At 49.2% G+C, this 25,064-nt stretch overlaps 1 protein-coding gene and 2 long non-coding RNA genes across 6 annotated transcripts in view; 1 reads left to right on the top strand and 2 right to left on the bottom strand.

The window, feature by feature from the left end:
• The window catches only part of LOC311426402, a 579,678-nt gene that overhangs the window by 472,077 nt on the left and 82,537 nt on the right, over positions 1–25,064 (bottom strand). The window lies entirely within an intron of this gene.
• The window catches only part of LOC311426323 (secretory carrier-associated membrane protein 1-like), a 145,490-nt gene that overhangs the window by 18,857 nt on the left and 101,569 nt on the right, over positions 1–25,064 (top strand). The gene's annotated exons all lie outside the window — the stretch shown is intronic.
• On the bottom strand, positions 3,581–13,784 carry LOC311426433. Its single transcript, XR_014686750.1, has 2 exons — positions 11,894–13,784; positions 3,581–3,809 (listed from the first exon to the last, which is right to left on the bottom strand). It is a non-coding gene; the product is annotated as an uncharacterized lncRNA (long non-coding RNA).

Raw genomic sequence — 25,064 nt, forward strand, 5'->3', positions numbered from 1 at the left:
GCTCACTCCCCTTCCTGCAGTAGATGGGGGAGAAAATTGAGAAGTGTAAGAATTCATGGACTAAGGACAATAAGGAAAGGAAAGGGAAAAGAAAAAAAAAAGAAAAGAAAAGAAAAGAAAAGAAAAGAAAAGAAAAGAAAAGAAAAGAAAAGAAAAGAAAAGAAAAGAACCCATAATAGCAACAAAAAAAGAATAAACAAAACAAGTGATGCACAATGCAATAGCTCACCACCAGCCAGCTGATACGCATCCAGTCCCGGAGCAATGGCAACCCTCCGCAGCAAACTCCCCTCAGTTGTATTGTTCAGCATGATGTCATATGGTGTGGAATATCCCTTTGGCCAGTTTGGATCAGCTGTCCTGGCTGCGTCCCCTCCCAGCTTCTTGTGCACTCCCAGTCTCCTCACTGGCAGAGAGGTTGGGAGAAGATGAAAAGTCCTTGACTCTGTATAAGCACTGCTCAGCAACAACTGAAACACTGGTCTGTTATCAGCATTATTTTCATCCTAAATCCAAAACCACAGCACCGTACTGGCTACTAGGAAGAAAATGAAGTCTATCCCAGCTGAAAATAGGGCAACATGTTATCCATGAATGTGAAACGTGCTGCAATCAAACAAGTCAAGCAGTTAAAGCCTCTCTGGTATGGAGGACGATGGCTGAAATATAAATATCAGGAGACCTGGCAGATGGCAAGCGCCATGTGCTTACAATGGTGGAAGCAACCACCAGATGGTTGCAAACATATCCTGTGCCCCGTGCCATTGCCCGGAACACTATCCTGGGCCTTGAAAAGGAAGTTCTATGGCAACATGGCACCCCAGGAAGGATTGATTCAGACAATGGGACTCATTTCAGAAACAACCTCATAGACACATGGGCCAAAGAGTATGGCATTCAGTGGGTATATCACAACCCCTGTCATGCAGCAGCCTCTGGGAAAATTGAACGTTACAATGGATTGTTAAAGACTACACTGAGAGTAATGGGTGCTGGAACATTCAAGCATTGGAATACACATTCAGCAAAGGCCACCTGGTTAGTCAACTCTAGGGGATCTGTCAACCAAACTGGCCCTGCCCAATCAAAACTCTTACGTACTGTAGAAGGGAATAAAGTCCCTGTAGTGCACATTAAAAACATGCTGGGGAAGACAGGCTGGGTTATTCCTGCCTCAAGCAAAGGCAAATCAATGTGGGATTACTTTTCCTTAAGAACCTGGGTGTACTTGGTGGGTAATGCGTAAGGATGGGTAAGTCCAGTGTGTACCTCAAGGAGATTTGATCTTGAATGAGAATACTTAATGATTTGAATTGTAGGATGTTAATTGCTATATAATGCTGTATGTCATCACTACTATGTCAATGGTATTGCAGTAGGAGTTATCCAAACAAATGAAGAATGCATCTTGATGGAGCTGGGCAAGTGCAGCAGTGATGAAACTGAGCAAGCATAGTGGTGATCATAGAATCGTAGAATTATTTCAGTTGGAAAAAAAACTTCAAGATCATCAAGTCCTAACAGTACAAGTCCACTGCTAAACTATGTATCATGTCCACATGTCTCTTAAATATCTCCAGGGATGGTGACTCCACCACCTCCCTGGGAAGCCTGTTCCAATGCCTAACCAACCTTTCTGTGAAGAAATTCTTCCTGATATCCAGTCTAAATCTCCACTGGTGCAATTTGAGGCTATTGCTATGTGTCCTATCGCTTGTCACCTGAGAAAAGAGACGGACACAGTCCTCACTGCAACCTCCTTTCAGGTAGTTATGGAGAGGCGCAACCAGAGCTGATTTCAGCATGCAATGATCCAACATCACACACTGCTTGTGAAGGACCTTTATGACATCTGGAGCCCAAAGTCATGGACTAAATGAACTCAAAGGACATTTTAGAGGGATGGCCAATAGACTAAGGGAATGATATCTCTTTGTGCATATCAAAGGATGGGAAGGGTGGCAGTAATTAATGAAGATGTATTGGAAAGTGTGGGATCTGAGCATGACATAAATAGTATAGAATTAGAGGAGGATATTGTCCTGGTTTCGGCTGGGATAGAGTTAATTTTCTTCCTAGTGGCTGGTATGGCTCTGTGTTTTGGAATTAGGATGAAAATAGCGGTGATAACTGTACTGGGTCTGGCTGGGATGGAGTTAACTTTCTCTGCAGTGGCTTATATAGTGTTGTGCTCTGCATTTGTAGCTAGAACAGCCCTGATATCACACCAGTGTTTTGTCTATTGCTGAGCGGGGCTGGCACAACAACAAGACTGTCCCCCCCACCCCCAAACCAGTAGGCAAAACGTGGGAAGGGGACATCACCAGGGCAGCTGACCTAAACCAGCCAAAGGGATATTCCATATCATATGATGTCACACTCAGCAATAAAAGGTGGGAAAGGGGATGGAGGGGGGGGGCTCTCGTTATGAAGACATCTGTCCTCCCAAACTACTGCTATGCATATTGAGGCCCTGCTTCCTGGGACATGGCTGAACATTGCTCGTTGATGGGAAGTAGAGACTAATTTCTTTTTTTTTTTTTTCTTCTCTGTGCTTCTGCTCCGCCTTTGCTTTTTTTCTCCTCTTCCTTTTCCCTTTAATTAAATTTGTGTCAGCAACAACTAAAACACCATTGTGATATCAGCATTAGTTTCATCCTAAATTGAAAACTACAGTACCATACTGGCTACTAGGAAGAAAATTAACTTTAACTCTATGATGTTGAAATCCTTTCCTCATTATCTGTAGTGTTTTAAAGAAAAAAATTTTGTCTTGAAAGCATTCATTGTGCAACTGGTATTAGAAAACAGAGAGCAATTACCACATTTTTAAATGAAGTAAAAAAGGGGGAGAAACGGGGGAGGAAATACTATGGAAAGGGATCAAGGGGTGAGATTATGACAGAGAGATCACTCGCCAATTATTCCAATGGGCAAACCAAACTCAATGTAGGGAGATTCATATAATTTATTGCATATCACTAGCAGAATAGAGCAGTGAGAAACTAAAAGCAAACTAAAAACACCTTCCCTCCCCATCCACCCTCTTCTATGTCCTCCCTCCGAGTGGCACAGGGGAATGGGGAATGTGGGTTGTGGTCAGTCCATACCACTTAGTCTCTGCCCCTCCTTTGCAGTCACTCTCTTCTCCTGCTCCAACGTGGGATTCCTCCCACAGGATAAAGTCCTTCCTGAACTGATCCTATGTGGGCTTCCCATAGGCAGCAGCTCTTCAAGAACTACTCCAGTATGGGTCCGTGCCACGGGGTCCATCCATCAGGAGCAAACTGCTCCAACATGGATCCCCCATGGGCAGCAGCTCCCACCAGATCACCTGCTCCTGCATGGGCTCCTCTCCATGGCCTGAAGCTCCAGCCCGGACTCTGCTCCCACAGAGGCTATTCACAGGCTGCAGCCTCCTTCAGGCCAGATCCACTTGCTCCACCGTGGGCCTCTCACAGGCTGCAGCGTGGAAACTTCTGCAGGGGAACTTCTGCTCTGGCGCCTGGAGCACCTCCTCCCCCTCCTTCACTGACCTTGGTGTCTGCAAGGCTGTTTTTCATTTCTCACTCTCCCAGCTGCTGTTGTGCAGCAGTTTTTTTTTCCCTTTCTTAAATATGCTCTCACAGAGGCACAAACAGCCTTTGCTTATTGGTTTGACTCTGGTCAGCAGCATGTCCATTTTAGAGCTGGCTGAAACTGGCCCTTACCTAACATGGGACAGCTTCTGAACTCCTCTCAGTCCAGCCATGCACCCCCCTGCTATGCAAACCTTGTTATGTAAACCCAATGCATACCTGTAGTGGTTACTTGGGAGGACAGATATTTTCATAACAAGAGCCCGCCCCTTTCCCAGCTTTTATTGCTGAGTGTGACATCATAAGGTATGGAATCACAGAATCACAGAATCACAGAATTTTCTAGGTTGGAAGAGACCTCAAGGTCATCGAGTCCAACCTCCAACCTAACGCTAACAGCCCTCCACTAAACCATATCCCTAAGCTCTACATCTAAGCGTCTTTTGAAGACTTCCAGGGATGGTGACTCCACCACTTCCCTGGGCAGCCTGTTCCAGTGCCTCACAACCCTTTCTGTAAAGAAGTTCTTCCTAACATCTAACCTAAAACTCCCCTGGCTCAACTTAAGCCCATTCCCCCTCGTCCTGTCACCAGGCACGTGGGAGAACAGGCCAACCCCCACCTCGCTACAGCCTCCCTTGAGGTACCTAAAAAGAGCGATAAGGTCGCCCCTGAGCCTCCTCTTCTCCAGGCTGAACAAGCCCAGCTCCCTCAGCCGCTCCTCGTAGGACTTGTTCTCCAGGCCCCTCACCAGCTTCGTCGCCCTTCTCTGCACCCGCTCAAGCACCTCGATGTCCTTCTTGTAGCGAGGGGCCCAAAACTGAACACAGTACTCGAGGTGCGGCCTCACCAGAGCTGAGTACAGGGGGACGATCACCTCCCTAGCCCTGCTGGTCACGCTGTTCCTAATACAAGCCAGGATGCCGTTGGCCTTCTTGGCCACCTGAGCACACTGCTGGCTCATATTCAGCCGACTGTCCACCATCACTCCCAGGTCCTTCTCTGCCTGGCAGCTTTCCAACCATTCCTCTCCCAGCCTGTAGCTCTGCTTGGGGTTATTGCGCCCCAGGTGCAGGACCCGGCACTTGGCCTTGTTAAACTTCATGCAGTTGACCTCAGCCCATCGGTCCAGCCTATCCAGATCCTCCTGCAGAGCTTTCCTACCCTCAAGCAGATCGACACACGCACCTAACTTGGTGTCATCTGCGAACTTACTGAGGGTGCACTCGATGCCCTCGTCCAGATCATCGATGAAGATATTAAAGAGGACCGGCCCCAGCACCGAGCCCTGGGGGACGCCACTAGTGACTGGCCTCCAACTGGATTTGGCTCCATTCACCACGACTCTTTGGGCCTGGCTATCCAGCCAGTTTCTAACCCAACGAAGCGTGCGCCAGTCCAAGCCAAGAGCAGCCAGTTTCTTGAGGAGAATGCTGTGGGAGACGGTGTCAAAAGCCTTGCTGAAGTCAAGGTAGACCACATCCACAGCCTTTCCCTCATCCACCCAGCGCGTCACTCTGTCATAGAAGGAGATCAGGTTCGTCAGGCATGACCTGCCTTTCATAAAGCCATGCTGACTGGGCCTGATCGCCTGCTTCCCCTTCAAGTGCTGCATGATGACTCTCAGGAGGATCTGCTCCATGAGCTTTCCTGGCACTGAGGTCAAACTGACAGGCCTGTAGTTTCCTGGGTCTGCCCTCCGGCCCTTCTTGTAGATGGGCGTCACGTTTGCTAGCCGCCAGTCGATTGGGACCTCCCCCGATAGCCAGGACTGTTGATAAATGATGGACAGCGGCTTGGCCAGCTCCTCTGCCAGTTCCCTCAGTACCCTTGGGTGGATCCCATCTGGCCCCATCGACTTGTGCACATCTAAGTGCCGTAGTAGGTCACCAACCAGTTCTTCATGGATAATGAGGGCCACATCCTGCTCCCCATCCCCTTCCACCAGCTCAGGGTACTGGGTATCCAGAGAACAACCGGTATTGCCGCTAAAGACTGAGGCAAAGAAGGCATTGAGCACCTCCGCCTTTTCCTCATCTCTTGTAACTAAGTTTCTCCCCGCATCCAGTAAAGGATGGAGATTCTCCTTAGTCCTCCTTTTTGTGTTGATGTATTTATAGAAACGTTTTTTGTTATCTTTAACGGCAGTAGCCAGATTGAGCTCCAGATGAGCTTTGGCCTTCCTAATTTTGTCCCTGCACAGCCTCGCTACTTCTTTAAAGTCCTCCTTAGTGGCCTGCCCACTTTTCCAAAGCTTATAAACCCTCTTTTTCCTCCTAAGATCAAGACACAATTCTCTGTTGAGCCAGGCCGGTCTTCTTCCCCGCCAGCTCGTCTTTGGGCACGTGGGAACAGACCGTTCCTGCGCCATTAAGACTTCCCTCTTGAAGAGCGCCCAGCCTTCCTGGACCCCTCTGCCCTTCAGAACTGCCTCCCAAGGGACTCCACCAACCAATGTCCTGAGCAGCTCAAAGTCAGCCCTCCGAAAGTCCAATACAGCGGTTTTACTGGTCCCCTTCCTGGCCTCGCCAAGAATAGTGAACTCCACCATTGCGTGGTCACTCTGCCCTAGACAGCTCCCGACGATCACGTCCTCCACCAGTCCTTCTCTGTTTGTGAAGAGAAGGTCTAGCAGGGCACCTCCCCTGGTAGGCTCACTAACCAGCTGCGTCAGGAAGCTATCTTCCACGCTCTCCAGAAACCTCCTAGACTGCTTTCTCAGGGCTGTGTTGTGCTTCCAGGATATGTCAGGGAAGTTGAAGTCCCCCACGAGTACAAGAGCTGATGATTTTGCAACCTCTGTCAGCTGCCTGTAGAATTCCTCATCCGTCTCATCATCCTGGTTCGGCGGTCTATAGCAGACCCCGACCAGGACACTAGCCTTGTTGTCCCTGCCGATCCTAACCCAAAGGGACTCGACCTTGTCATTCCCAACCTCGAGTTCTACAGCCTCGAAAGACTCTCTAATATAGAGAGCCACACCACCACCCCTTCTATGCTGCCTGTCCCTTCTATAGAGCTTATAGCCAGGCATTGCAGCACTCCAGTCATGAGACTGGTCCCACCACGTCTCCGTGATGGCAACCAAGTCGTAGCCTGCCTGCCGCACGATGGCTTCCAGCTCCTCCTGTTTGTTACCCATGCTGCGTGCATTGGTGTAGATGCACTTCAGCTGGGCCATTGCCTTATCCTCCGGCCTTGCCATTGTTCCCCCTGGCACAGCCCCAACAATCCTAGCCTCAGCCCCATCCCCCTTCCTACCTAGTTTAAAGCCCTCTCAATGAGCCCTGCCAGTTCCTGGCCCAGGATCCTTTTTCCCCTAAAAGATAGGGACCCGTCTGCGGCCATCAGGCCAGGTGCTGAGTAAAGTGCCCCATGATCAAAAAACCCAAGATTTCTGCGTTGGCACCAGCCCCGGAGCCACGTGTTTAACAGGTGGGCTTTCCGTGTCCTCTCTGAACTCCTCCCTGCCACCATAGGGATGGACGAAAACACCACCTGCACTCCCGCTCCATCCACTAACCGACCCAGCCCCCTAAAGTCCCTTTTGATAGCCTTGAGGCTTCTCTCTTCGATGTTATCACTGCCCGCCTGGACTATCAAAAGGGGGTAATAGTCAGAGGGGCGTACCAGGTTAGGAAGCTTCCTGGCAACGTCCCTGACCCTGGCCCCAGGGAGACAGCAGACTTCCCTACGGGTAGGGTCCGGCCGACAAATAGGGCCCTCTGTTCCCCTAAGAATCGAGTCACCAACAACAATAACCCTCCTGTCTTTTTTGGTGGAGGCAGTCCTGAGGCGCGGAGTCGACCTCCTCGCTCCAGGCATCCTCCTGGGAACATTTGCTACCTCTTCCTCACACACCGGCCTCTCAATCTCTAGGGCCTCAAACCTGTTGTGTAAGGGCACCTGGGAAGGTGGGGCCGGAAGGGGAGAGCATCGCCTGCGATGTCGAGCAGGGACCTGTTTCCATTCCTCCTCAGCTCCCAGATCCCCTCCCTCTGCCCGACGGGGACAGGGCAGGGGGTCCGCCCCCATTTGGGGAGTCTCACCTCGGCACCTCCCCTTGAGGCCCTGCAGGGAGTTACTCCAGAAGTCTATCTCCCGCTCACACTCCCTGATGGCCCTCAACCTCTCCACCTCCTCCTTGAGCTCCGCCACCATGCGGACCAGGTCATCCACCTGCTCGCACCTCACGCACGCAGTTTCTCTGCCTCCCGCCGATGGCAGCAACAGGCTCAGACACTCCTTGCATCCGGTGACCTGAACTGCGGCATTTTTTAACGGGTAGTCGGTCTGCGTGTGTACCGACTTTCTGGAGAGCGCGCCGTGCCTGGTGGCGACCATTATCGCCTAGTTACGGCTGTTGTTAACGAGGTGTTGTTTGTGTGTAGGGGGAGCGCTCTGCCCTTCCTGCACGCCCTGCCTGCGCGAACTGCCGCGCTAACTGCCGCGCCACTCCCTCTGACGCGCCATGCCCTGTTTGCCCGCCCTGGTCGCCGCGCTCCTGGTCGCTCGCGCTCCCTAGGGGCAGCTTTTGAAGGGCTGGGGAGGGGGCGCTGCTGGCTCCGCCTTCGCCTCGTCAGCCGCCCTCACGAGGGCTGCCGGGTCCTGGCGGCTCCCTCTAGTAGGCTCGATGCCGGACAAAATTAGCCCTGCCTGGCCCGATCCCCCGCTCCGCTGCAGAACGCGTCTGCCCCGGAGCCGATCGCCTCGGCAAATGGCACTGAAATGGCGGTGGGTCCCGATTTAAATAGCCCGCCGCTGACGCTGCTGGCTCCGCCTTCGCCTCGTCAGCCTCCCTCACGAGGGCTGCCGGGTCCTGGCGGCTCCCTCTAGTAGGCTCGATGCCGGACAAAATTAGCCCTGCCTGGCCCGATCCCCCGCTCCGCTGCAGAACGCGTCTGCCCCGGAGCCGATCGCCTCGGCAAATGGCAGTGAAATGGCGGTGGGTCCCGATTTAAATAGCCCGCCGCTGACGCTGCTGGCTCCGCCTTCGCCTCGTCAGCCTCCCTCACGAGGGCTGCCGGGTCCTGGCGGCTCCCTCTAGTAGGCTCGATGCCGGACAAAATTAGCCCTGCCTGGCCCGATCCCCCGCTCCGCTGCAGAACGCGTCTGCCCCGGAGCCGATCGCCTCGGCAAATGGCACTGAAATGGCGGTGGGTCCCGATTTAAATAGCCCGCCGCTGACGCTGCTGGCTCCGCCTTCGCCTCGTCAGCCTCCCTCACGAGGGCTGCCGGGTCCTGGCGGCTCCCTCTAGTAGGCTCGATGCCGGACAAAATTAGCCCTGCCTGGCCCGATCCCCCGCTCCGCTGCAGAACGCGTCTGCCCCGGAGCCGATCGCCTCGGCAAATGGCCCAAATGGAAGCCCAAAAAAAAACTATGGTGCCCAAAGACGAGCTGGCGGGGAAGAAGACCGGCCTGGCTCAACAGAGAATTGTGTCTTGATCTTAGGAGGAAAAAGAGGGTTTATAAGCTTTGGAAAAGTGGGCAGGCCACTAAGGAGGACTTTAAAGAAGTAGCGAGGCTGTGCAGGGACAAAATTAGGAAGGCCAAAGCTCATCTGGAGCTCAATCTGGCTACTGCCGTTAAAGATAACAAAAAACGTTTCTATAAATACATCAACACAAAAAGGAGGACTAAGGAGAATCTCCATCCTTTACTGGATGCGGGGAGAAACTTAGTTACAAGAGATGAGGAAAAGGCGGAGGTGCTCAATGCCTTCTTTGCCTCAGTCTTTAGCGGCAATACCGGTTGTTCTCTGGATACTCAGTACCCTGAACTGGTGGAAGGGGATGGGGAGCAGGATGTGGCCCTCATTATCCATGAAGAACTGGTTGGTGACCTGCTACGGCACTTAGATGTGCACAAGTCGATGGGGCCGGATGGGATCCACCCAAGGGTACTGAGGGAACTGGCAGAGGAGCTGGCCAAGCCACTATCCATCATTTATCAACAGACCTGGCTATCGGGGGAGGTCCCAATCGACTGGCGGCTAGCAAACGCGACGCCCATCTACAAGAAGGGCCGGAGGGCAGACCCGGGAAACTACAGGCCTGTGAGTTTGACCTCAGTGCCAGGGAAGCTCATGGAGCAGATCCTCCTGAGAGTCATCATGCAGCACTTGAAGGGGAAGCAGGCGATCAGGCCCAGTCAGCATGGGTTTATGAAAGGCAGGTCCTGCTTGACGAACCTGATCTCCTTCTATGACAAAGTGACGCGCTGGGTGGATGAGGGAAAGGCTGTGGATGTGGTCTACCTTGACTTCAGCAAGGCTTTTGACACCGTCTCCCACAGCATTCTCCTCAAGAAACTGGCTGCTCTTGGCTTGGACTGGCGCACGCTTCGTTGGGTTAGAAACTGGCTGGATAGCCGGGCCCAAAGAGTCGTGGTGAATGGAGCCAAGTCCAGTTGGAGGCCAGTCACTAGTGGCGTCCCCCAGGGCTCGGTGCTGGGGCCGGTCCTCTTTAATATCTTCATCGATGATCTGGACGAGGGCATCGAGTGCACCCTCAGTAAGTTCGCAGATGACACCAAGTTAGGTGCGTGTGTCGATCTGCTTGAGGGTAGGAAAGCTCTGCAGGAGGATCTGGATAGGCTGGACCGATGGGCTGAGGTCAACTGCATGAAGTTTAACAAGGCCAAGTGCCGGGTCCTGCACCTGGGGCGCAATAACCCCAAGCAGAGCTACAGGCTGGGAGAGGAATGGTTGGAGAGCTGCCAGGCAGAGAAGGACCTGGGAGTGATGGTGGATAGTCGGCTGAATATGAGCCAGCAGTGTGCTCAGGTGGCCAAGAAGGCCAACGGCATCCTGGCTTGTATCAGAAACAGTGTGACCAGCAGGGCTAGGGAGGTGATCGTCCCCCTGTACTCAGCTCTGGTGAGGCCGCACCTCGAGTACTGTGTTCAGTTTTGGGCCCCTCGCTACAAGAAGGACATCGAGGTGCTTGAGCGGGTGCAGAGAAGGGCGACGAAGCTGGTGAGGGGCCTGGAGAACAAGTCCTACGAGGAGCGGCTGAGGGAGCTGGGCTTGTTCAGCCTGGAGAAGAGGAGGCTCAGGGGCGACCTTATCGCTCTTTTTAGGTACCTCAAGGGAGGCTGTAGCGAGGTGGGGGTTGGCCTGTTCTCCCACGTGCCTGGTGACAGGACGAGGGGGAATGGGCTTAAGTTGAGCCAGGGGAGTTTTAGGTTAGATGTTAGGAAGAACTTCTTCACTGAAAGGGTTGTGAGGCATTGGAACAGGCTGCCCAGGGAAGTGGTGGAGTCACCATCCCTGGAAGCCTTCAAAAGACGTTTAGATGTAGAGCTTAGGGATATGGTTTAGTGGAGGGCTGTTAGCGTTAGCTTGGAGGTTGGACTCGATGACCTTGAGGTCTTTTCCAACCTAGAAAATTCTGTGATTCTGTGAATATCAGAAGAGAGAGACAGGGAAGGAGGGGAGGGGGTGTTGCCCTCTACATTAGGGAAGGGATTGATTGTGAAGAGATGCCTCTGAGAAATGGCCACGGACATGTTGAAAGCTTGTGGGTGAAAGTTAAGGACCACACCAAGAAGGGACAGCTTGTGGTTGGGGTCTACTACAGGCCACCAGATCAAGGGGAAACTGTGTATGAGGCATTCTTGCTTCAGCCACAAGAAGCATGCTCTCACGCTGTCATCCTGATGAGGGACTTCAACCACCCAGATGTCTGCTGGGAAAACTACACAGCAGGCTGTAAGAAATCCAGGAGATACCTAGAGTGTGTTCTAGATAACTTCCTGATCAAGGTATTAGACAAACCAACCAGAGGAGAACTGTTAATTTGTGATCTCAAGGAATACGGGCCTGGCAAAGAGCAAAGTCGGGACCCTGAACTTCTGAAGAGCAAAATTCAAGCTATTTAAAGACCCAGTGGATGAGATCACAGAATCACAGAATCACAGAATTTCTAGGTTGAAAGAGACCTCAAGATCATCGAGTCCAACCTCTGACCTAACACTAACAGTCCCCACTAAACCATATCCCCTGAAACACTGTCCTTAGGGACAAAAGAGCTGAACAGAGCTGGTAGTTCTTTAAGGATGTTTTCCTTAGAGCACATCCATCTCCATCTCCACCCCTCTGCATAAAAAAGCGGACAGGGAGGACAGACAACAGGGATGGCTGAGCAAGTACCTGCTGGTCAAACTGAGGTGCAAGAAGGAAATGCAAAGGCAGTGGAAGCAGGGACACGTGGCCTGGGAAGAGTAAAAGGATGCTGTCCGTATGTGCAGGGATAGGATCAGGAAAGCCAAGGCACGGATGGAACTGACCTTAGCAAAGGAAGCAAAGAATAACAGGGAGGGATTCTATAGGTAAATTGCTCAGAAAAGAAAGGCCAAGGAGAGTGCACCCCCTCTGGTGGATGGGAAGGGTGAACTGGTAACGACAGACATGGAGAAGGCTGAGGTACTCAACAACTTCTTTGCTTCAATCTTCACTGGCAGTTAGGCTTCCCAAGTCTTTCATTTCCCTGAACCCGTAGATGGAGGCTGGGGGAGCAAAGTCCCACCCACTGTAAGAGAAGAGCAGGTTCGAGACCACCTGATGAACCTAAACACATACAAGTCCATGGGCCCTGATGACATGCATCCCAGGGTCCTGAAGGAAGTCCCTAGTGACTGGAAAAAGCGAAACATTGCTCCCATTTTTAAAAAGGGTAGAAAGGAAGATCCAGGAAACTACACACCAGTGAGTCTCACCTCTGTTCCTGGGAAGATCATGGAAAAGATCCTCCTGGAAGCAATGTCAAGGCACATGCAAGAGAAAGAGGTGATCCAAGACAGCCTTCATGGCCTCACCAAGGGTAAATTGTGCCTGACCAATCTGGTGGCTTTCTATGATGGAGTGAGTGCATTTTGCCTATTACAATGAGTATTGAGTGATCTCTCTGTCCTTATCTCAACCCCTGAGCCCTTTGCATCATATTTTCTCCCCTTTTCCCTTTGAGGAGGGGGAGTGAGAGAGCAGCTGAAGTGGAGCTCAGCTGCCCACCCGAGTAAAACCACCATAGTACTGCATCCAGCTCTGGGGCCCCCAGCATAAGAAAGACATGGACTTGTTGGAGCAAGTCCAGAAGAGGGCCACAAGGATGATCAGAAGGCTGGAGCACCTGTCCTATGAAGAAAGGCTGAGAAAATTTGAGTTGTTCAATCTGGAGAAGAGAAGACCTGGGAGAGACCTTACAGCAGCCTTCCAGTAATTAAAGAGGACCTACAAGAAAGACGGGGAGGGACTCTTTATCAGGGAGTATACCGATAAGATAAGGGGTAATGGCTTTTAAACTAAAAGAGGGTAGATTTAGATTTGATATTAGCAATAAATTCTTCACTATGAGGGTGTTAGTGTCTCTTTTCACTCTACTGGACATCGTAGGTAACATTAATAGTACCAAACCCCCTGTTGATCCAAATCCTTGACTGCTGCGTTCTTGTTCCGATGCGGTTTGCAGGTCTGCTGTAAGTACAGGTACAAGGACTAATTGAGCAATCTTGCTTCCCTTCGGGATGTGGATGGGCAGGAAGCTTGTTTGGGCCACGATTTGTACTATTCCATTGTAGTCCGCGTCAATAACTCCTGGTAGCACAAAGAGTCCCTTTAATCCGCTAGAGGACCGTCCAAACAACAATGCTCCTTGCGGCCTTCTGTTGATAAGCAGTGGTCCTTTAAAAGTTGTCGGTATTTTTAATGGCCGCTGATATTAAAGTCACTTCTACTGCAGTTTCCAAATCCAGTCCGAGGCTCTCCCTTGTGGCTGGTTGTAGTTGTTGTGCTCTGGCGGCATCTGACTGTAGGCGGGCTGCATTGCAGGTGGGGCAGGTGTTGGGATCGTGGGTGGCGGCGCCGTCTCATGGTGGGCCCATAGAGTGGGGTTGGAGTATTGCACGGGAGTGGCTACTGTTGTCGGCGCACGGCAGCTCCTCGCGCTCCGTTGTGCGTTTCCTGAGGCTCGACAGACTGGTGTGTCGTGGGTTCCCAAATTGCAGTTCTGGCACCATACCTTGGCCTTACACTCACGCCTCATATGACCTTCCTTCCCACACCTAAAACACTTCATTCCTTTTCCTCCCTGCGATCCCTTTCTGCCAGTCTCCCTTGGAGGATTAAGGGGAGCCAATGCTGCAAAGACTTGGCTCTGTGCCTGGACCAGGTCTTTTCCCAATTCTTGGACTGCTTCAACTAAAAAAGCTTGTGGACCCACAGGAACCCTGCTCATTCTCTCTAACATAGCTTCTATTGTGGCATCACTCGGTAAAGTAACTAGTATGGACTTTGTAGCAGCATTACTATTTTCCATCACACACTGTCTAAGTAAAGCTGCTTTCATCCACTCTGGTACATCCATCCCCTTTGTTGATAGCTTCAGTGACCTTATCTACAAAGGATGCAAATGATTCGTCTCTTCCCTGCTTTAGGGACATGTACGACCGGCGTCGGGGGAGCAGTTTTCACTAACTCTATAGCAGCCCTTGCTGTCCTCATGCTCTCTAGGCATATCTCCGGCCCTAACTGTACCTGCATATCCACTGATGCAAATCTCCCAACCCCCATTAATTGCTCGGTAGTTACGTATTCTAAAGGACCTCCCGGTGGTTGGGGCATGTGAGCACTAATATCACATATGCGTTGCCAATGAGCCTGCCATAGCAGCTGGCCAGATTGTGTCACAATCATTCTTACAATAGTTTTAATGTCCTCGGGGCATAAAATACTGCTGCCCCAAATATAATTAAACAGCTGCTTGGTCAGCTCACTATGCAACCCACTCTCATTTATTGTGGCTCTCAGCTGGGATAGTAGTTTCCAATCAAGCAGGGTGTGAGCTCCCTGCAGACCCACAGCCCCCTGCCCATAGGTTACTGGGAAAGCCTGATCAGCAAGTGGGCTCAGCAATTCAAAGTCCTGAGCATCTGCGCCTCTCTGGCAATCGCTTGCCAATTAACCCTTTCTATCCCCTGTGGGGAGGGCTTTGGCAGTGGTTTAGTGGGAGCCTTACAGCTCTCCCTGGGTGTATCCTCTTTCGGTTTTAAAATGAGTCGCCCCACCACCTCCTCCTCGCTGTCGGAGACCACGTCTTCTGCTCCTGAGACTTGTATCCCAGTTTTGACCGTGGTTGGAAGGGGTGGCGCCATAGGCCATGCCCCCTGATCTGCATCCGAGCTTTTAGGAGGGGGGGGCGGTGACGCCCTGGGGGGCCCCGGTGACGGGTGCCATGGCTTAACAGTTATCAGTCTCCCAGGCGGTGGTATAGGCAAGTAATCGCCCCCCACTGAGAACAGTCCCTCTGATTCTTGGGGCTGACTTCCTAGTTGCTGGGTAGCCACAGCTGCAACTTGCTGTTCTAACTTGTATATTTTTAAACTATTAATAGTTTCCCACCACGGTTTCATTAATTTTTTAACCATTTTATCATCATCTATAGCTAAATCCCACAAGCAGTCCCCATAAGCTCTCCATTCTTCCACATCAAAGTATGATTCAGGGTTACAAAAAAACCCCTTTGCTACCCCAAAGGCTATAAGCCCTGGAATATGCTTAACTCCTTCTACCCCTCGCTTTTATAAAAAGCGTTGCAATAAGTTGAGGGCTACTTCCTTATCCATAGTGCCGGCTTTTTTTCCACGTCTATCCGCGCTGCATCTGTCCGCGATTTGTGCAGTTCCGTGTCTATCCACGCTGGTAGCCCTCCGGAATGTGCAGACCCCATTTTGGTCGGTCTAAGCAATCTTCTGCCCTCCAATTTGCTGCTAATCAGTGCTTGTCCTCACCGTGCTTCTCGGTTCCATGTTGTCCCTGTTCGGGCGTCACTGTCGGGTGCGAGACCCTCCGATTTCGGCGTGGGGATGTTGTGGTTCTGCTCGAGTGGGCAGCCAAGTTCCACCACAGACACTCTCTCACTCCCCCTCCTCAAAGAGGAATGGGGAGAAAATATGTGAAAAGGGCTCAAGGGTTGAGATAAGGACGAGAAAATCACGCAATAATTATTGTAACGGGCAAAACAGACTCAGCATAAGAAGATAGTAAGATTTATTGCTCATTACTAACAAGCTAGAGAAGTGAGAAACAAAGGAAAGAAACCAAAAGCACCTTCTCCCCCCATCCACCCTCTTCTACCTCCTCCCCCCGAGCGGCACAGGGGAACGGGGGAATGGGGGTTATGGTCAGTCTACAGCACTTCTTCTCTGCCGCTCCTTCTCGGTCACTCTCGTCCCCTGTGCTGTGGGGTCCCACCCACGGGATGCAGTCCTTGATGAACTGATCCGGCGTGGGCTTCCCACAGGCAGCAGCTCTTCCAGAACTGCTCCAGATAAGGGTCCGTACCACGGGGTCCATCCCTCAGGAGAAAACTGCTCCAACCTGGCTCCCCTACGGGCAGCAGCTCCTGCCAGGTCACCTGCTCCTGCGTGGTCTCCTCTCCACAGGCTACAGGTCCGGCCCGGAATCTGCTCCGGCAGGGGTCTTCCACAGGCGGCAGCCTCTGTCGGTGCAGGGCCACCTGCTCCACCGTGGTCTCCTTCACGTGCTGCAGCATGGAACCCTGCTCCACCGTGGTACTCCATGGGCTGCAGGGGGACATCCTGCTTCACCATGGTCCTCACCACAGGCCGCAGGGGACTTCTGCTCCGGCGCCTGGAGCACCTCTCCCCCTCCTTCTACACTGACCTTGGTGCCTGCAAGGCCGTTCCTCACTGCTCTCTCCCTCCCAGCTGCTGTGTGGCGCAGCATTTTTTTCCCTGTCTTAAATATGCTCTCACAGAGGTGCAAAACAACATTGCTTATTGGCTCAGCTCTGGAAAACAATGGGGCCCTTCCCAAACATGGGGCAGCTTCTAGATCTTTCTCACAGAAACCACCCCTATGGCCACGTAAACCCACTACAGGGGAAACAAGTGATCGACTCAATATGAGTGGTAATACAAGCTTCAACTTTATTGCGCAGATATCCGTATATTTATACACACAGCTATAATTATGCCTACTGGTCACTATCCTATTGGCTAAGCCTAGAAGTTTTGCAAAAAATACTGTTCCTCCTACTTGCAGTTACAGCGCATAAGCTACTTCCTTATCTTCCTGGGTCTCAGATCCACCTGTTTCTCTCTCTCTCAAGGGCAGACTGCTCCTTGCATATTTCACAAGAGTGCTTCTCATATGGCCTACTCCATGGCTATAAACTCTGTATTTTCTTTGCCTTGCTTGTATAGTTCCTCTAGGGACCCGTTCCCTTGCTCTTTGATCCATTCTTCAACATGAGGGTGGTGAGGCACTGGAACTGGTTACCCTGAGAAGTCGTGGATGCCCAGTCCTTGGAAGTGTTTAAGGCCAGGCAAAATGGGGCTTTGGCGGACGTGATCAAGTGGAAGGTGTCCCTGCTCATGGCAGGGGGGTTGGAACTAGATGATCTTTAAGGTCCCTTCCAACCCAAATCATTCTATGATTACCACAAAGCTGCTAGGGCAAGTGCTACATACCATGGTGGCAGCAACTACCGGGTGGTAAACACCATCTTGGACCTAGCAAGGAAAATTCTGTGGTGTTATGATACCCCAGAGAGAATTGAGTCAGACAATTGGAGTCACATCCAAAATAACCTTTTGACCTCCTGGGCCAATAGATATGTAACTGATTGGGTATATCACATCCCATGTCACCCACAAGACTCTGGAAAGGCTGAAAGGTATAATAGCCTGTTAAAGACTACACTACAGGCATTGGGTGCTAGGGCATGGAAACACTGGGACATGAATTTACCAGAAGCCACTTGGTTAGTTAACACCAGAGGATCTGACAAACATCCAGGTCCTGCTGAAACAACCCCCCTACACACTGTGAGAGGAGAAAAAGTCCCCGTAGTACATGTAGGGAAGGCAGTGTGGGTTGTTTCTGCCTTGGGAAAAGGCAAACCCATTTGTGGTGTTGTCTTCGCCCAAGGACCTGGGTGTACTTGACAGGTAATGCAAAAGGATAGGGATATCAAATGTGCCTCAAGGAGATTTAATTTTGGGATTAACAGATTACAAACAAATTAACAGATAACAAACTCTGTAATCTGAGTTATACGTTGTAGGAAGACACTGCAGAACCAAGGACAAGTCAACTTTGCAAGGAACCAGGCAAGTGCAGCAATGACAGAAGCTAAGCTAGAACTGCCTGGCATTGGCAATGGGCTCCTCCATGGGCAGCAGCATGGAACCCTGCTCCACCATGGTACTCCATGGGCTGCAGGGGGACAACCTGGTTCACCATGGTCCTCACCACAGGCCGTAGGGGACTTCTGTTCTGGCACCTGGAGCACCTCTCCCCCTTCTTCACTGACCTTGGCACCTGCAAGGCTGTTTCTCACTCCTCTCACTCTCCCAGCTGCTGTGTAGCACTGTTTCCCCCTGTTTTAAATTTGCTCTCACAGAGGCACAAACAACATCACTTATTGACCCAGATCTGTCCAGCAGTGGGGCCCTTACCTAACATGGGGCAGCTTCTAGATTCTTCTCACAGAAGCCACCCATATGGTCCTCTGCTACCAAAACCTTGCCACGTAAACCCACTACAGGCAGCTGAGTGGTATGCCACAGTTGATATCGCTAATGCATTTTTCTCCATCCCTTTGGCAGCAGCGTGCAGGCCACAATTTGCTTTCACTTGGAGGGGAGTCCAGTACACCTGGAATCGACTTCCCCAGGGGTGGAAACACAGCCCTACCATTTGCCATGGACTGATCCAGACTGCACTGGAACAGGGGGGAAGCTCTTGAACACCTGAAGTACATCGATGACATCATCATGGGGGGCAACACAGCAAGTTTTTGAGAAAGGGAATCCAAATTCTCCTGAAATCTGGTTTTGCCATTAAATAGAGTAAGGTCAAGGGTCTGCACAGGAAATCCATTTCTTGGGGGAAATATGTCAGGATGGACATTGCCACATCCCAATGGATGTGATCAGTAAAATAACGGCTCTCTCTTCACCAACTAGCAAAAAAACCCCACGTTTTCCTAAGCCTTGTGAGGTTATGGAGAATACATGTTCCAGGCTTGTGAGCCCTCTATATCGATGGAACTCGAAAGAGGATCTATTTCGAGTGGGGCCCCGAACAACAGGCCTTTGAACAACTCAAACAAGAAATAGCTCATGCAGTAGCCCTTGGGCCTGTCCATACCAGACCAGCTGTGCCTAACATACTTTACCCTGCAGCTGGGGAGCATGGGCTCACCTGGAGCCTCTGGCAGAAGACCCTAGGAGAAACTCGAGGTCAACCTCTGGGGTTCTGGAGCCGGGGCTATCGAGGATCAGAAGCCAATTACACCCTAACTGAAAAGGAGATAGTAACAGCATCTGAGGGGATTCAAGCCACTTTAGAAGTTGTGGGTACAGAAGCACAGCTCCTCTTGGCCCCACGGTACCTGTGTTACACTGGATGTTCAAAGGGAGAATCTTCTCTACACATCATGCAACCAACATGACATAGAGTTAGTGGGTAGCATTAATTACGGAACAGGCTCAGATGGGGAAATCCAACCACACAGGAATCCTGGAAGAGATTATGAACTGTCTGGAAGGCAGAGATATCAACTGAGGAGGTAACTTATCCTATTGTGCTGGTGTCTGGCCTGCACCTATTAAACAATAGTCAACACTATTCATTCATTATAAAAAATCCAGTAACCACAATCCCTGTCCCTGAGTAAGCTGTGAGATACGCAAAAAGATTTCAGCCATCGTCCAGATGAGCATTGTCACCTGTTTTCTTCAACGCTGGAATAATGGTATCAGTAGCCAGGAATTAGAGGGTAGGGAAGCCAAGCACCTGGGTTCCCTCTCTAGGGAAGGGAACATTGACAGAGAGATTGGAAAAGGGGCACAAGCCCTCACTCTCTGGAGGCAACTCCTGTCAGGCTCAAAGGAATGGTGTTCCTTCAAGGAAGATGTTATATGTCACCAAGGCAATTGAACTACCATGCAGAGAGGAATTTTCCTATGTGTCACAATGAGGTGTAGTAAGTAGTTTTTGTAAGTTTTCATGAGGAGGTGGCATAAGATTTCATCAGGATTCATCGGGTCACCTTGGGTTGCATAACTTTCCATAAGGTGTTTTTTAAATAATTAAAAAAAAACACGGCTTACTTATAAAAAAAACAATTTGTAATTAGTTAGGATTATACACCCTCTGTGTTAACTGGGTATTCAGTTAATTTTATTAACCTAGCACAGGAGACATTTTTAATAGTTCTATAGGTGCTCTTGCTAACACGAGATACAGATGTGTTGTGGTTTTTGTTGTTTGTTTTTTTTTTTTTTTTTTTCTCTGATTGACTTTTCCATTCACTATGTAAATACTGGGGTGCTTCTTTTACCCGACTCCTAGTTATTCAAATAATATCATTCTAATATTTTCTTTTGAGATTGATATTGTGGAAAAGATACTACAAGAAACAGGTAAAATGAAAGATAACATGGAAAACAGTTAATTAGTTTGTGCTGCTTTCTTAAAACTTCAGTCTTCCAAACTAATTCAAATTTTGAAAATGTCAGCTGAAATGACTATATGTGACTTCAATGCACCAATAGCTACAATATCTGACTATGAAAGATGGCTTGTTAAATTCTGCTCCCTGATTGGTATGACTAATAAGTTAAATAAAAAGATCAGAAACTCAGGGTGCTGAACTGGGAGGAGCTTGGGTGAGATAAGACTAGTGAAAGAAGTTTGATTTGGAAAGAAGGAACAAGGAGGTAGGCAAGCAAGATGAGGATTACTTGGATCAGCTCTCTGAGGAGCAGGGACTGGGACTGGCTGGGTGGTTGAGGAAAATTTGTCTGTAGGAAGGAGTTAATGCAAAGGCAGGTCCATTTTTGGCAGAAGTACAGGTCCACGAGGACGTAGCATTCTCAGTCTGAGATTGGACCAGGCATTCTACAGTTGCCCCATTCAATGGTGTTGTGGTTTAACCTGGCAGGCAGCTAAGCACCACACAGCCATTTGCTTACTCTGCCCCCCACCGCAGTGGGATAGGGGAGAGAATCAGAAAAAAAAAACAAAACACAACATAAAAACTCTTGGGCTGAGATAAAGACAGTTTAATAGGACAGAAAAGGAACAGATAATGATAATAATAACAATAATAATATGTACAAAACAAGTGGTGCATAATGCATTTGATCACCACTCACTGACTGATGCACAGCCCATCCCCAAGCAGTGTCTACTTGCCTGGTCAACTCCCCCCAGTTTTATTGTTCAGCATGACATCATATCGCAAAATCACAGAATCACAGAATTGTCTAGGTTGGAAGAGACCTCAAGATCATCGAGTCCAACCTCTGACCTAACACTAACAAGTCCTCCACTAAACCATATCCCTAAGCTCTACGTCTAAACGTCTTTTAAAGACCTCCAGGGATGGTGACTCCACCACTTCCCTGGGCAGCCCATTCCAATGCCTAACAACCCTCTCAGTAAAGAAGTTCTTCCTAAGATCCAACCTAAAACTCCCCTGGCGCAACTTTAGCCCATTCCCCCTCGTCCTGTCACCAGGCACATGGGAGAACAGACCAACCCCCACCTCACTACAGCCTCCTTTAATGTACTTATAAAGAGCGATAAGGTCGCCCCTGAGCCTCCTTTTCTCCAGGCTGAACAAACCCAGCTCCCTCAGCCGCTCCTCATAAGACTTGTTCTCCAGACCCCTCACCAGCTTCGTCGCCCTTCTCTGGATTCGCTCAAGCACCTTGATGTCCTTCTTGTAGTGAGGGGCCCAAAAGTGAACACAGTACTTGAGGTGAGGCCTCACCAGAGCCAAGTACAGAGGGAGAATCACTTCCCTAGACCAGCTGGCCACACTGCTTCTTATGCAAGCCAGGATGCTGTTGGCCTTCTTGGCCACCTGAGCACACTGCTGGCTCATATTCAGCCGACTATCAATCAATACTCCCAGGTCCTTCTCTGCCTGGCAGCTTTCCAACCACTCATCTCCCAGTCTGTAGCTCTGCTTTGGGTTGTTGTGCCCCAGGTGGAGAACCTGGCACTTGGCCTTGTTGAACTTCATGCAGTTGACCTCAGTCCATTGGTCCAGCGTATTCGGATCCTCCTGCAGATCCTTCCTACTGATTCAAAGATCAAAGCCGAAATTTCTAAGTGACGAAGTATCCTTTATTGTCAGCGCTGGATGCACGGGGGATCCTTCCACCTAACGTGCATGTTCAAAGTGACAAATTATCTCATATTTATACAGTAAAATAATGAATATTCAATTAATGCCTATACATATTCATTACCTAAACCCACCTACTCTCGCTTCGTATGCTAATTAGCTTATCAGTCCTTGCACTGGCGCAAAGCCTCCCAAGAATTGTGGGCAGGGGTCTTCGGGACGTGGGTGGTGGTCTTTGGGAGGAAGACCGTAGGTCTTCCTCATGGTGTAATTTTCACCTTTTGCTAAAGAATGTCAAGTTGGCTGAATCGGTTGTTTTCCAAGCTGCAGGAATGCTGAGTTGGCTCAAGTTAGCTCAAGTTTCAGCATAACTGAAGGTCGACAGATAACAAGATGTCGTATATTTTGTTCTCATTACATTTTTAACTACAAGATTTATTCTATCCTGAAGTGAGTTTATACAATATAATTCCCCCCTTTTATGGAAAATCTAGTAAATTCTTTTACTTAATACAAAAATTCTTCTTCCCAGTCTTTATGATATGTACCCCTCAATACCTTGCCATGCACTTTTGTCAAGGAAGCTAACGTAGACATTCGTTGTAACAATTTCTAATTCCAAACAAGTATCACAAAAGACATTAAACTTATATGAACTAATATCAATAAAACAATAATTGTGTGACACAATGTGTTCAAAATCCCAGTTGCAGTTGGCAACCATCCAAAGAGTGTATCCCACCAGCTGTGATTTGTGTCTTGTTTTACTCTTTGCGAAACTATGCTTATTTCCTTTGTATCATGATGGACAGTGATTAGAGTCTTCTCTCCATTTTCCTGAATGCCTTTTAAAATTCTAATCAGGTCTTGGTGTTTAACTAGTTGCTTCACTAGCGTGAGGTTCATCCCAATAGGTGTACGTAATAACTTATGATACATTGTGCTGTTAGACTTGATCAACTGGTGGGATAACACTGGTGCCAAATATAGAAAATCACACCCGACGATTCTAACAAAGTTACAAATACAAAAGTTAGAATTATTTTTGCTAAGGAGAGTTAAGTTCTCCTTATCTACTTCTACAAAATCACAAGCAGTTCTTAAACACACACAGCCTTGACCAATATATACAAGCACAGTCTTTTGACTAGTATTTGGATGAATTTCAAAGTGGCAAACACCTTGCTCCGTGTCAAGACATACATCCTGAGCATCAAGTGTATTGCTTTCACAAATAAATCCTTGTTGTTCCCCGGTAACACATGATTCTAGATTTACAGACTGCCATTTCCCATTCTCCATCCGTGCCCATGTTCTATGCTCCAAAGGATAGAGCACTGTCTCCTCATGGTTTAATCCTAGTGCAATGATGGGGCAGATAACATAAACTGTGGCATTACGTATAGTAAGCACAAAGGCAGTAGCCATGTTAACAATGGGATCATAGGTAAAATTTACCAGAGTCCACCAAGACTGGAACTTCTTCTCAAAATCATTGGCATTGTCCCAGACAGTCTTTTGGACTTCAGCTGGAAAAATGCCTTCACTTCCTTCCCTAATGATCAAGGCAGCTGTTGCCTGCAACCATAACTGTGCTTGCATACAACTGAGAGCTAAAGATATATTATCTTGAACCATACTAAGTGTATCTATTATTAGTTTGTGGTCTTGGTCTTCAGCCTTTTCCCGTCTCGGTAACACCTTTGAAACTTGCCATTGGCTAGTTCCCAATGCCAATAAGGATGATTGTAGGGGTTGTTTTAGTTTTGTCAAATCACTTGTTGATGTGGCTAGCTTATTCATTAATATTTCTGAATCAATTCCATTTAAAACTCCTAACCCTGTTCCTAGCATTCCAGTTAAATATCTTCATGTCCTGTATCGCGTTAAGGGGTGTAGCTGATTAACCGTTACGGGCCCGGTCAGATTCAGGGTACTGAACCAGTTGGACATTCACCAAAAACACGTTAACTGTCTGGGGGTCCTGTCAGACATTCACCATCAACGCATTAACGGTCTGGGGGTCCATTCAGACATTCACCAAAAACGCATTAACCGTCTGGGGGTCTGGTTAGATTCAGAACACTGAACTATCACGGATAACCACCCTCACCCTCGTTGCACTTAATGAGAGTTATCACAATGCAATCAAGTACGGTTTATTACAGCAACAGATAATTAGGTTCTTTTGGATTGCCGGTGATAGGGACTGTCTGCAAAAGCAAGCTAGTATTCATGAAATACACAGGTGTTATAGGTGTTGTAGGTGTTACAGATGTTACAGGTGTTATAGGTGTTGTAGGTGTTACAGATGTTACAGGTGTTATAGATGTTATAGATGTTACAGGTGTTACAGGTGTTTACAGGTGTCACAGATGTTACAGGTGTTATAGATGTTATAGATGTTACAGGTGTTACAGGTGTCACAGGTGTCACAGGTGTCACAGGTGCGCAGCCTAGAAATAAACGCGTTAAAAGAATCAAAGACTCTATAGAGATTTATAAGCAAGTATTCAGATCTCACCCAAAGGTGTCCCAATGGGGGGGGAAGAGAGGCTCAGCCCGTCGACTGATCCCAAGAGTTAGGAGGTCCTAAGGATGTTGTCCTCGGGATGGTATCTCCCCTGACGGTGGTATCTTCCCTAACATCCCCTTTCTCTTGGGCCAATTTATATTATTTTCTATCTTTTAGGTGGAGCTTGAGTGGCTCTAGTCAAGCATATCTTAGTTATGATTGGTGTAAAGTTTTCCCGTCTCCGTTTAAAGTAATAGGCTCCGAGAAATTCAGAGCGCATGCTCAGTGAGGGGTGGTCGCACCTTGGAGGCGGGTAGCTTTTGGGATGGAGGTGTGTTTTGGTATTATAATGATATTATAATGAGCAAAAAGTACACTAGGGTACAGCATTTGTCAAAACATGACAGGTCTTTGGCTTAGGGTGGCAAAAAGTGCAGCTTTGTGCACAAGAACAATCGAGGCCCCACCTGATTACAGAGCCTAGCCGTGGTGTCTCCACTCCACTCTACGCTCCGTGCTGTTCCTTAGAGCTAGCACACCAAGTTTCCCCAGCGCGATAGCATCAAAGGTTGGGAGCCTAGGGAACGCTCAGATAATGCAGTTATGCCCTACCCTGAAAGCCTCTTCAATGCTGTACCTTTTCCTTAAAAATGTGAATGTTAGTTTTATTTTCCTAGTTACTTCAGGCATTTACACCACAGTCCTGCCCCTTAGGTGTGGTTGCTTTTGTGACCATATTGTCCAGTCTTCAAATGATGTCTTTAGGAAAGGAGAGCAGGCTGGTTGAACTGCTGAGATGTTAATTT

This window comes from Aythya ferina (genome assembly GCF_964211825.1).
Source record: "Aythya ferina genome assembly, chromosome: W".
NCBI classification, from domain to species: Eukaryota; Metazoa; Chordata; class Aves; order Anseriformes; family Anatidae; genus Aythya; species Aythya ferina.